General features: G+C 40.7%; 1 long non-coding RNA gene across 1 annotated transcript in view; it reads right to left on the bottom strand.

Annotated features, from left to right (window-relative positions):
• LOC107117833 overlaps positions 1 to 4872 on the bottom strand; it is a 16100-nt gene extending 11228 nt beyond the window's left edge. The window contains exon 1 of the long non-coding RNA XR_001482746.1: positions 4796 to 4872. This is a non-coding gene — a long non-coding RNA (uncharacterized LOC107117833). The remainder of the gene's footprint in view (positions 1 to 4795) is intronic.
• Positions 4873 to 9375: the final 4503 nt, after the last annotated feature.

Genomic DNA, 9375 nt, shown 5'->3' with positions numbered 1-9375 from the left:
GTTGCAAATGTGTGTTTACAAGGGTGATTCTGTACCTGAATTCCTGAGGGGGGAAACATATTGAAGGGATGGTTTTGAGTGGAAAAAGGCCCAGCCTTCCCTGGCCATGACCTTCCCATGCTACAAAAAGTTAAGGTGGCCACATGTACCTATGACAGATCAGGGTCTTAAATGAGTCATCTGCTTAGAGATTTCTTCCAAATGAACCTGCGGAAGCAATGCAGTTAAAATGACCAGGGCCCCATAGATCCTGCCTCTGCTTCTTTCCGTGCTCCAAAACAATAATTCTGATTTTGAACATCCCAGCGACGACATCAATTTAAAAGAGGACATCACATAGCGGTGAACAACAACCCAGCGGAGTGGGACTGTAAGTTAAGGAACCCACAAACTTTGAGAGCAACCAAGAAGAATGAACTGAACTGAACTTGCAGTTTAAAACTAGTAGAACTTTATAAAGACAGAAGAAGCTACACCCATCCCTTTGGACAAAGAGATGTGTTCTGCTTAAAAGAGAAGGGAGGGAAAATGTAACGATTTCATGTTTATTTGTGTATGTGTGTCTTTAAAAGTTCGGTTTACATTGCTGTGTGAAAGTCTAGTGTGGTTGAAACAGGCAAGTGGTGTGATTGGTGAGTGACAGAGAGGGGGAGGGGTTTTGGAATGGACGCTGTGTGGATGATGGGAATGTCTATCAGGGGTGACTGTTGGGAATATGACAGTTGATGCAGACAGTGAAAGTGGTTTACATTGCTGTGTGAAAGTCTAGTGTGGTTGAAACAGGCAAGTGGTGTGATTGGTGAGTGACAGAGAGGGGGAGGGGTTTTGGAATGGACGCTGTGTGGATGATGGGAATGTCTATCAGGGGTGACTGTTGGGAATATGACAGTTGATGCAGACAGTGAAAGTTAGTTAAGCAGTTTTGTCCTGAGGTCTCTGTGAGAGAAGTTTTCCTGTGTGGAATATAAGAGTAAAAGTCTCTGTGTTAAGCAGACGGTTAAGTTCTGTGAAAGAGAGGAGAGACCCATCCCTGTGTAGGACGAGTTAGTTCATTATATGAAAGAGTGTTACAAAGTATATGCATAAATCCCTGAGAGATAACTGAAAGTGCTGTGCCATGACAGTGTGAGAGAGAAAGGAGCTTATATCTGTAAAGTGAATCTACAGTTCTTAAAAAGAGTCAAAGTTACAAAGAGTGTGATACAATTGACCTAAAGTACTTACAAATACCTATTTACAAAACAGTTACAGTTTAAACCACTTCTTACTTTGTTCTTCAAATAAATCCTTTTTATTTAAGTTTACCCCAGAAGCCTGATCCATTTTTCCTCAGGAAACACATAGTTCCTCGAAAGCCCAGACCATGGGTCACAATACCAAAACCAGACGAAGAAAGTATAAAGGTTTGGAAAGCCTATAAATTTCCTGGTGGCAGCCGGATTCCCAAAGTAAAATAAAATATCAGAACACATTTAAAGGTAAACCAGACCTCCCCAGTTAAGAGGTCGTCACACTTACACTTTGAATAAAACTTTGTTGGTCTTAAAGGTGCCCCTGGACTCAAACTTTGTTCTTCTTGTATTTTACTGTTAATCAGTTTAACCCATTAAAAACAAGTTATTGATTATCTATAATCTATCATGGACCTTTCTTACACAAAAATTGGAGACAGCAGACTGCGGCGTTAAATTCAGAACAATGATTAAAGCAATATACGAAAAACAACACACCCAGATAACAATAAATGGTGACCTAATGCAGGACATCGAAATTCAAAAAGGAACAAGGCAAGGATGCCCCTTATCACCACTACTGTTCATCTTCGCGCTAGAGACGCTTAATGATCTAATAAGACAAAATGAAAATATTCAAGGCTTGAAAAGAAAAGGTCAGGAATACAAACTGCTGGCTTTCGCCAATGACTTACTATTTATATTAGAAAACCCAAAGGACTCTAGTCAAGAATTACTGAAAGTGATTCAAGAATATGGAAAAGTGGCGGGGCTAAAAATTAACTACAACAAAACTTAACTGTGAGAAGGTACATAAAAGAAGATGGGATAATGTATATAAATGGATAGAACAACTAACAGAAATGTAACCAGAAAAGCTATATTACGATACTGTAACAGTGACTTTATACCTACAATGTATAAGCTAAACAACGGGAAGTAAACGACTCTGATATGAAATGTATCCAAGTTGATGAAATGCAGATATGTATAAACTTTTATTTAAACCAATAAAAATATAAACCACAAAAAAAAAGAATTACTGAAAGTGATTCAAGAATATGGAAAAGTGGCGGGGCTAAAAATTAACTACAACAAAACTTAACTGTTAACGAAAAACTGTGATATAATCACCAAGCAAAAATTATACGAGATCACATCTATGGAAGTAGTTAAAAAGATAAAATACTTGGGTATAACAATGACTAACAGGATTTCCTACTACAAAAACTAGAAGCAGCAGACCCAGGTCAAGAATTTTATAATAGATTTAAGTTTAAAGATGCAAAATAAAAATGAGAAGGTACATAAAAGAAGATGGGATAATGTATATAAATGGATAGAACAACTAACAGAAATGTAACCAGAAAAGCTATATTACGATACTGTAACAGTGACTTTATACCTACAATGTATAAGCTAAACAACGGGAAGTAAACGACTCTGATATGAAATGTATCCAAGTTGATGAAATGCAGATATGTATAAACTTTTATTTAAACCAATAAAAATATAAACCACAAAAAAAAAGAATTACTGAAAGTGATTCAAGAATATGGAAAAGTGGCGGGGCTAAAAATTAACTACAACAAAACTTAACTGTTAACGAAAAACTGTGATATAATCACCAAGCAAAAATTATACGAGATCACATCTATGGAAGTAGTTAAAAAGATAAAATACTTGGGTATAACAATGACTAACAGAAACAGTACACTAGTAGAAGAAAATTATTCTAAACTGTTGGACGAAATAAGGAAGGACTTGAACAAGTGGAAAGACCTACAATTTTCTTTGTCAGGGAAAATTGCAACGGTCAAAATGAATATTCTGCCAAGATTTTTGTTTCTGGCTCAGAATATCCCAGTTTTGAGAAGAACCCATTTTTTGGAAGAGCTGGAGAAGATAACAAAGAAATTCATATGGAACGCTAAAACACCAAGAATCAAAACAAAAGTATTACGAGATAGAAAAGATAGAGGAGGTTTTGCCCTACCAAATTGGAAATTATACTACCAGGCAGCTTGCCTAGGCTGGATTAAGGAATGGATCAAGTTAGAAGATCCGAGATGTCTAAATCTAGAAGGAGCAGATCTTGTCATGGGATGGCACGCCTACATTTGGTATGGGAAAGATAAAACCCACCCTCACTTTAAAAATCACATCTTAAGGGCGGCCCTCTTAAACGTGTGGAACAAAATAAAAATGAAATTTTATACCAAAATACCAAAGTGGGTTTCTCCCTAAGAAGCTTTCATAAGACCAACGCTACTAACTAAACGCAATAAAGAAACATATGAAAAACTATTAGATGAGAGAAATAACTTAAAATCAGAAGAGAAATTATTATCACAATACAACTTGAAATTATCAGGGTAGGAGAAGATTCAGTTAAAATCAAGATTTCAAAAAGACCTGAAAACGGGTTTCTATGTAGATAAAAATGACCTGGACAAAATCTGGCTTTCGTCAAATGATAAAATGATCCAGAAAATGTACAAATTATTGCTAGAGGATCACATGATAGATGAAGCAACGAATCACAATTTGGTGGTGTGGACGAGAGATATAGGTCATGAGATACCAAAAGAATCCTGGTTGAAGATTTGGAAATCCATAAAACATATGAGAGCAACAAACTATAGAGAAAATGTATTTAAGATGTATCATAGATGGTATTGGCCACCAGAAAGGTTAGCAAAATGCTATTCAAACCGTTCAAATGTTTGCTGGAAATGTAAACTAAACGTGGGAACATTCTATCACATGTGGTGGTGATGCCCAAAAATGCAGAAATATTGGAAAACGATACAGAAAATAATAGAGAAAGTCCTGAAAGTAAGACTAGGCTTGGTGCCTGAAATATTCTTACTTAATATTATGCCGGAAATACTTACTTTTAATGAAAAATATGTAACTGCGTATGTAACAACAGCAGCGCGAATACTCTGGGCCAAATATTGGAAATTAGACAACATACCCAGAATAGACGAAGTAATAGGTAAACTGTTAGAAGTGGCGGAAATAGATAAACTAAATCTGTTTTTACAAGGGAAAAACGATGAGGTCTTTGTAGAAAGCTGGGCAGGATTGTATAAATGGCTAGAAAAAGAGAGGGGGCTCTGAAAATATATGTAATACTGTAAAATAAGTACATGTATGAAAAACTGTAAAATAACGCTATAAAAAAACAAGTTATTGAGAGTTTTGAAAAACTTAACAGTTTGACATGTTTCTGTTGACACTATTTCTTGGAATACAGACATAGAAGACATAGCAGAACCAATGCTCCCTCTAAGCTGCGGTGTCTTCTGAGTAAAAATGCTACTTTGTGAGCTACTGGGCATGAAAGTTGTGGGCGAGGAATTGGCCTCCGCATAAATTAGTTTGCTCTGGAGCCATCCTTCCTGAGCCTAAGACAAAAATGTTTGAGCCAGAGGCTAAAAAACTGTGAACTGGCTCACACTAACTCAGCTTAGAGGGAACACTGAGCATAACCCTGTGCCTCATTATTTAACCCACACAGACCCTTTAATTTCTTTGTCTCATAAACACCCTCTTACCTTCTAGAATCAGGACCTTCTTGCAGGGTTTCACTAACTGAGCATGCTGTCCCCTTTATATATGGTCAAGTTGCAACATTTCTCAGCAGACTGCTTTATCTTTTCAGAAAACATTACTGCCCCATCCACAATTGGACAATACATGAAGAAATTCTTTACGCAGTGTTCTCACGGAATTTCCCTGTTTGCTTAATATTTATTATGCAAAACAAGAAAGAAATATTATTTAACATAGAAGCTTTGGAGAGATTAGGATAGCTCACGGCTTTCCCCAAAAAGTATCAATTTGACAACTGCTGAAAGAAACTCCATTACTCAGTACAAACTTGCAGACAGTGAGACCCTTGTTCTTTAGAGCAGAATGGAAACAACTAACTGCTTCCTCCTCTCAAGTTCCAGGAAAGCAGACATTAAGTGCACAGTGTACCCAAAGTCAGTATTTTAACAGGGTGGAAAATGCATACAAGAAAGGTTCACATAAAGGTGTTTTTTAAAAGGTCAGAAGTGCATCCCAACAGGTGAACACACTCATATTTTGCTCAATATTACAGATGGTAATTTTCCCCATTCCGGGGCCAGGACCTGGCCAGCCAGTTCCGCTGCCACCTCCGCTGCCACCACCTCTTCTACTGCCTGCACTGGCGGGGCCTGTTGTTCCACCAGCCTTACCGCGACCCAAGGACTTACTGGGTATTACCTTTGATGGCGATCCAGAACACCTCTCCTTTTTTATTGTATGGGTCATGAAGTTTGTGGAGCGGTGGGCTCATTTGTTCCCAGACAATGAGCAACAGGTGGACTTTATTGCTTCTCGTTTGCGGGAAGTGGTAACCAGCTAGTACGTGAGTCTTCACAACCTGGATGCGGTGGAGTTGGGAAGTGTAGATGCGTTTATGTGGGCGCTAAGAGCCCGGTTCAGGGACCGCACCGTGGCCAAGAAGGCAGAAGCGTTCCTCCACATTCAAGCAAGGAAAGTTGACGGTTAGAGAGTACTCTACCAAATTTCAATGGCAGGCCACCAAAATCCGTGATTGGTCCTACCTGGTACTAGCACAGCAATATCGCCTGGGGCTGAATACCGAGGTCCGGAACACCGTCATGGGTGCACAGGACCCAGGGGCGTGGCGTCAGAGCTGAGTAGAATGGACGCCTAAACGCAAGTCTCCTGCGAAAGACCCCCCTCCAAACTCTCAAAAAAACGATATTCTGAACTAGCATACTAGCACAAAGACAGCTTTACTGACTTGACTCACATTACGTTTTGAATTGCAGGAAACGACGTACTCAAGCCATTAAGAACTGATAGCAGCATTACCTCAGATCATCTCTACATAACCACGACAACACTTGAACGGTCATTACCAATGAGCCTTTCATTCATTGACATGACTTTTTTTCCCTCCCCCTTTTTTTTTATTATGCATGGGGAAAAAAGGAACAGAAACACTAGGGGAGGGAGTGGGAGGGAGGAGGGGGGCACGGGAAAGGGTAGGGGGATGGGATGGGTAAGAAAAGACAACAGAGGTGTTATTTCATTTTTATTTCACTTGTTTTCCACCGGGAGCATGGTAAAGCAATGGGGGAGGGGGGAAGAAGGTGAATGGACCGCAGCAGGAGGGCGGAGGGCGGAAGGGGGGACGAAAAACGTAACTAAACCCAGTAAAATTCTTTTCTTTTTTCTTCTTTCCTTTCTACCCTTGCTATAGAAACTTTTCCCTTTTATTTATCTCCTTATCTATTTTTTACATATAGTCTTTTCCTTTTTCTTTTTCCCCTTTTTTATTTTTACTGTGCATCGGGAAAAAGGAATAAAAACGCTAGGGAAAGGATAGGGAGGGGGGAAGGGGAAAAGGTAGGGGGACGGGATGGGTAAGAGGAGATAATAGATGTGTCCTCCTATTGTTATTTCATTTTCTTGTATCGGGAACATAGTAGAGCAATGGGAGAGGGGGGGAGAGGACGAATGGACTACAGTAGAAGGGAGGGGGGTGGAAGGGAGGACGAAAAACGTAACTAATCCCAGGAAAAACCTTTCTTTTTTTCATTCTTCATCAGATGTAGAAACTTTTCCCTTTTTTATTTAATTTTTCTTATATAAAACTCAATTCTTTATCTTTAAGTATTACCTTAAATCTTCTATTTTCCTATTTGTTCCATCAAATTTTGATGACAAGACAATCCCCATTAGTTTGGGATGAATCCTCTTGAATTAAGAAAAGGGGACATAAGAGCTCTAACGATTATAGTCATCATACCTTAAAAATCTACCTAACTCAATTTTAGATTGGTAGAAAAGAGTGCAAAAGATCACATGTGAATACCACCTCATTTTATAGGTCCCCACAGTATAACCACAAATAAGGCTATGGGAAACCAATCATGCTCCTAGCTTGCTATGATAATTGAGAACGTTGTTTTTGAAGGTTATCTTTATTCTATTTTTAACATTGTTGACCTTCTTAAAAGTGAATCTTAAATTTATCAAGAATATTGGAAGCCTGTATAACAACAACATAGGAGGGGGAATGGCAGGAGGCATGTTCTTGTTCCCCACAAATGTTAACTATAACTCAATATTTGTTGGATCCCCAAGCATCAAGAATAAATCCACGTTTCCAAGGAAAGCAAAATTTATTTCAAAGCATTGGAAAGACACTCAAACACGTTCTTTGTTAGAACTGGCTACACACAGTTAGGGCAAGCATAATAAAGGGATTTGAAACAGATACAGAACCAATGGGTCACTTTCCCGCTGGCGGGTGAAAGGAAACGGTTGCGCGCTCATTCCCTGAGAACCAGGCTATCTCCAGACATAACACAGGTGCAGTTCTCAGGCTCTAAAAGCAACAAGCTGGCATTGAAGCGAACTCCCCCAATACGTCCTCCAGTTGTTTGGCTTAGGCATTACAGCAGAGTAAAATAATAGCACACAGGAGGGGGGGGTAGCAACAGTACAGAAGTACCAGTAACACAGAACACCATGGCAGCTTGCTGACATACTGCCCCCTCAAAAATACACCTTAACCACCGTCTCCCGGGCTGGGTGGGAGAACTCCCGGTTTGGGCGGGAGACCTCCCGGTTTGGCCGGGAACTTCATGTGGAACTTACGAAGCAGATAAGGGGCCCGAATATCCCCTTCTTCCACCCATTCACGGTGGTGGGGTCCGAAGTCCACCCATTCAATGAGATACCAAAGCTTACCACGCTTAAGTTTGGAATCAAGCACATCAGCGATTTCAAAATGTTCATCCCCTTCGAGTACAATAGGAGGAGGGGGAACGACCGAAGGTCTCCATGGGGAGGAGCCAGGATCCTTTTTCAACAGACTCATGTGAAAAACAGAATGCAAAGCACATAGGTTTTTAGGCAATTCAACATCAACAGCAACATTGTTAAGTATCTTACGGACCTTAAAAGGTCCAATGAACTTCCAACCCAGTTTTTTACTAGGGCGCAGCATTTTGATGTTCTTTGTAGACACATAGACAAGGTCCCCAGGTTTTAAATCCAATCCCACCACCCGACCCTTATCCGCCTGAGCCTTATAGGCTGCCTTAGCAGCGTTAAGAGTTTGACATAACAAAGGCCAGGCATCTTGCAACGATTTACACCAGGAACCAGCATCCCCCCCCTTAGGAGCAACATTGTCCGCCAAAAAGGGAAGAGGGGGGCTATAATAGCCCGAGATAGCTTTGTAAGGAGACATCCCAGTAGAGCTATGTAATGTATTGTTGTAACAATATTCAGCAAGAGGCAACAAGTCGCACCAATCAGATTGTTGGTAGTTAGTAAAACAACGAAGGTATTGCTCAAGTGTTTGATTAACCCTTTCGGTTTGGCCGTCGGTCTCAGGATGGTAGGCGCTACTGAGACCTTGCTCCACCCCCATGAGTGACAGGAGTTCCCTCCAGAACTTGGAAACAAACTGAGACCCCCTGTCGGATATCAATTTGGAAGGCAATTGATGGATTGTGACAACGTGAGACCTAAAAGCCTTCGCAAGTTTTTGAGCAGTGGGCAAAGAAGAAAAAGGAACAAAATGAGCTTGTTTAGAAAACAGATCAACCACCACCCAAATCACTGTCTTCCCCTTGCTCACAGGTAGGTCCGTGATGAAATCCATAGAAACCACTTCCCATGGCCTAGAAGGAGTAGGGAGGGGTTGTAATAGACCAGGAGGCTTACCCCCCCGTGGCTTAGTCAAAGCGCAAGTGTGACATGTCTTAACAAAGTCCAATAAGTCCTTGCGCATATGAGGCCACCAAAACTGTCTGCGAAGCAGTTGAAGGGACTTGACAAAACTCCAATGGCCCGCAAGCTTAGAACCATGCGCCGATTCCATGATCTCTTTGTGGAGGGAAAAAGGTACATACAATTTATCATCAGAGTACACCAAGCCCTCAGGGCTACGTACACAGTTAGTTAACGAGGAAATGAAGTCATTGTCTTTAGAGCTGAACGCAGAAACATACTTGTGAGTCCATGCCCCCCCCATGCCTGTCAGAGGAGAGGGGAGTGGAGAGACAGCTGGCGAATGCAATTTGCGCGCTTGCGCTCGGGTCAGGACAGCCCCTCCCAA

Source organism: Gekko japonicus, unplaced genomic scaffold, assembly GCF_001447785.1.
Source record: "Gekko japonicus isolate JY-2015 unplaced genomic scaffold, Gekko_japonicus_V1.1 scaffold5278, whole genome shotgun sequence".
NCBI lineage: Eukaryota > Metazoa > Chordata > Lepidosauria > Squamata > Gekkonidae > Gekko > Gekko japonicus.
This window is presented reverse-complemented; position numbering and strand designations above follow the sequence as displayed.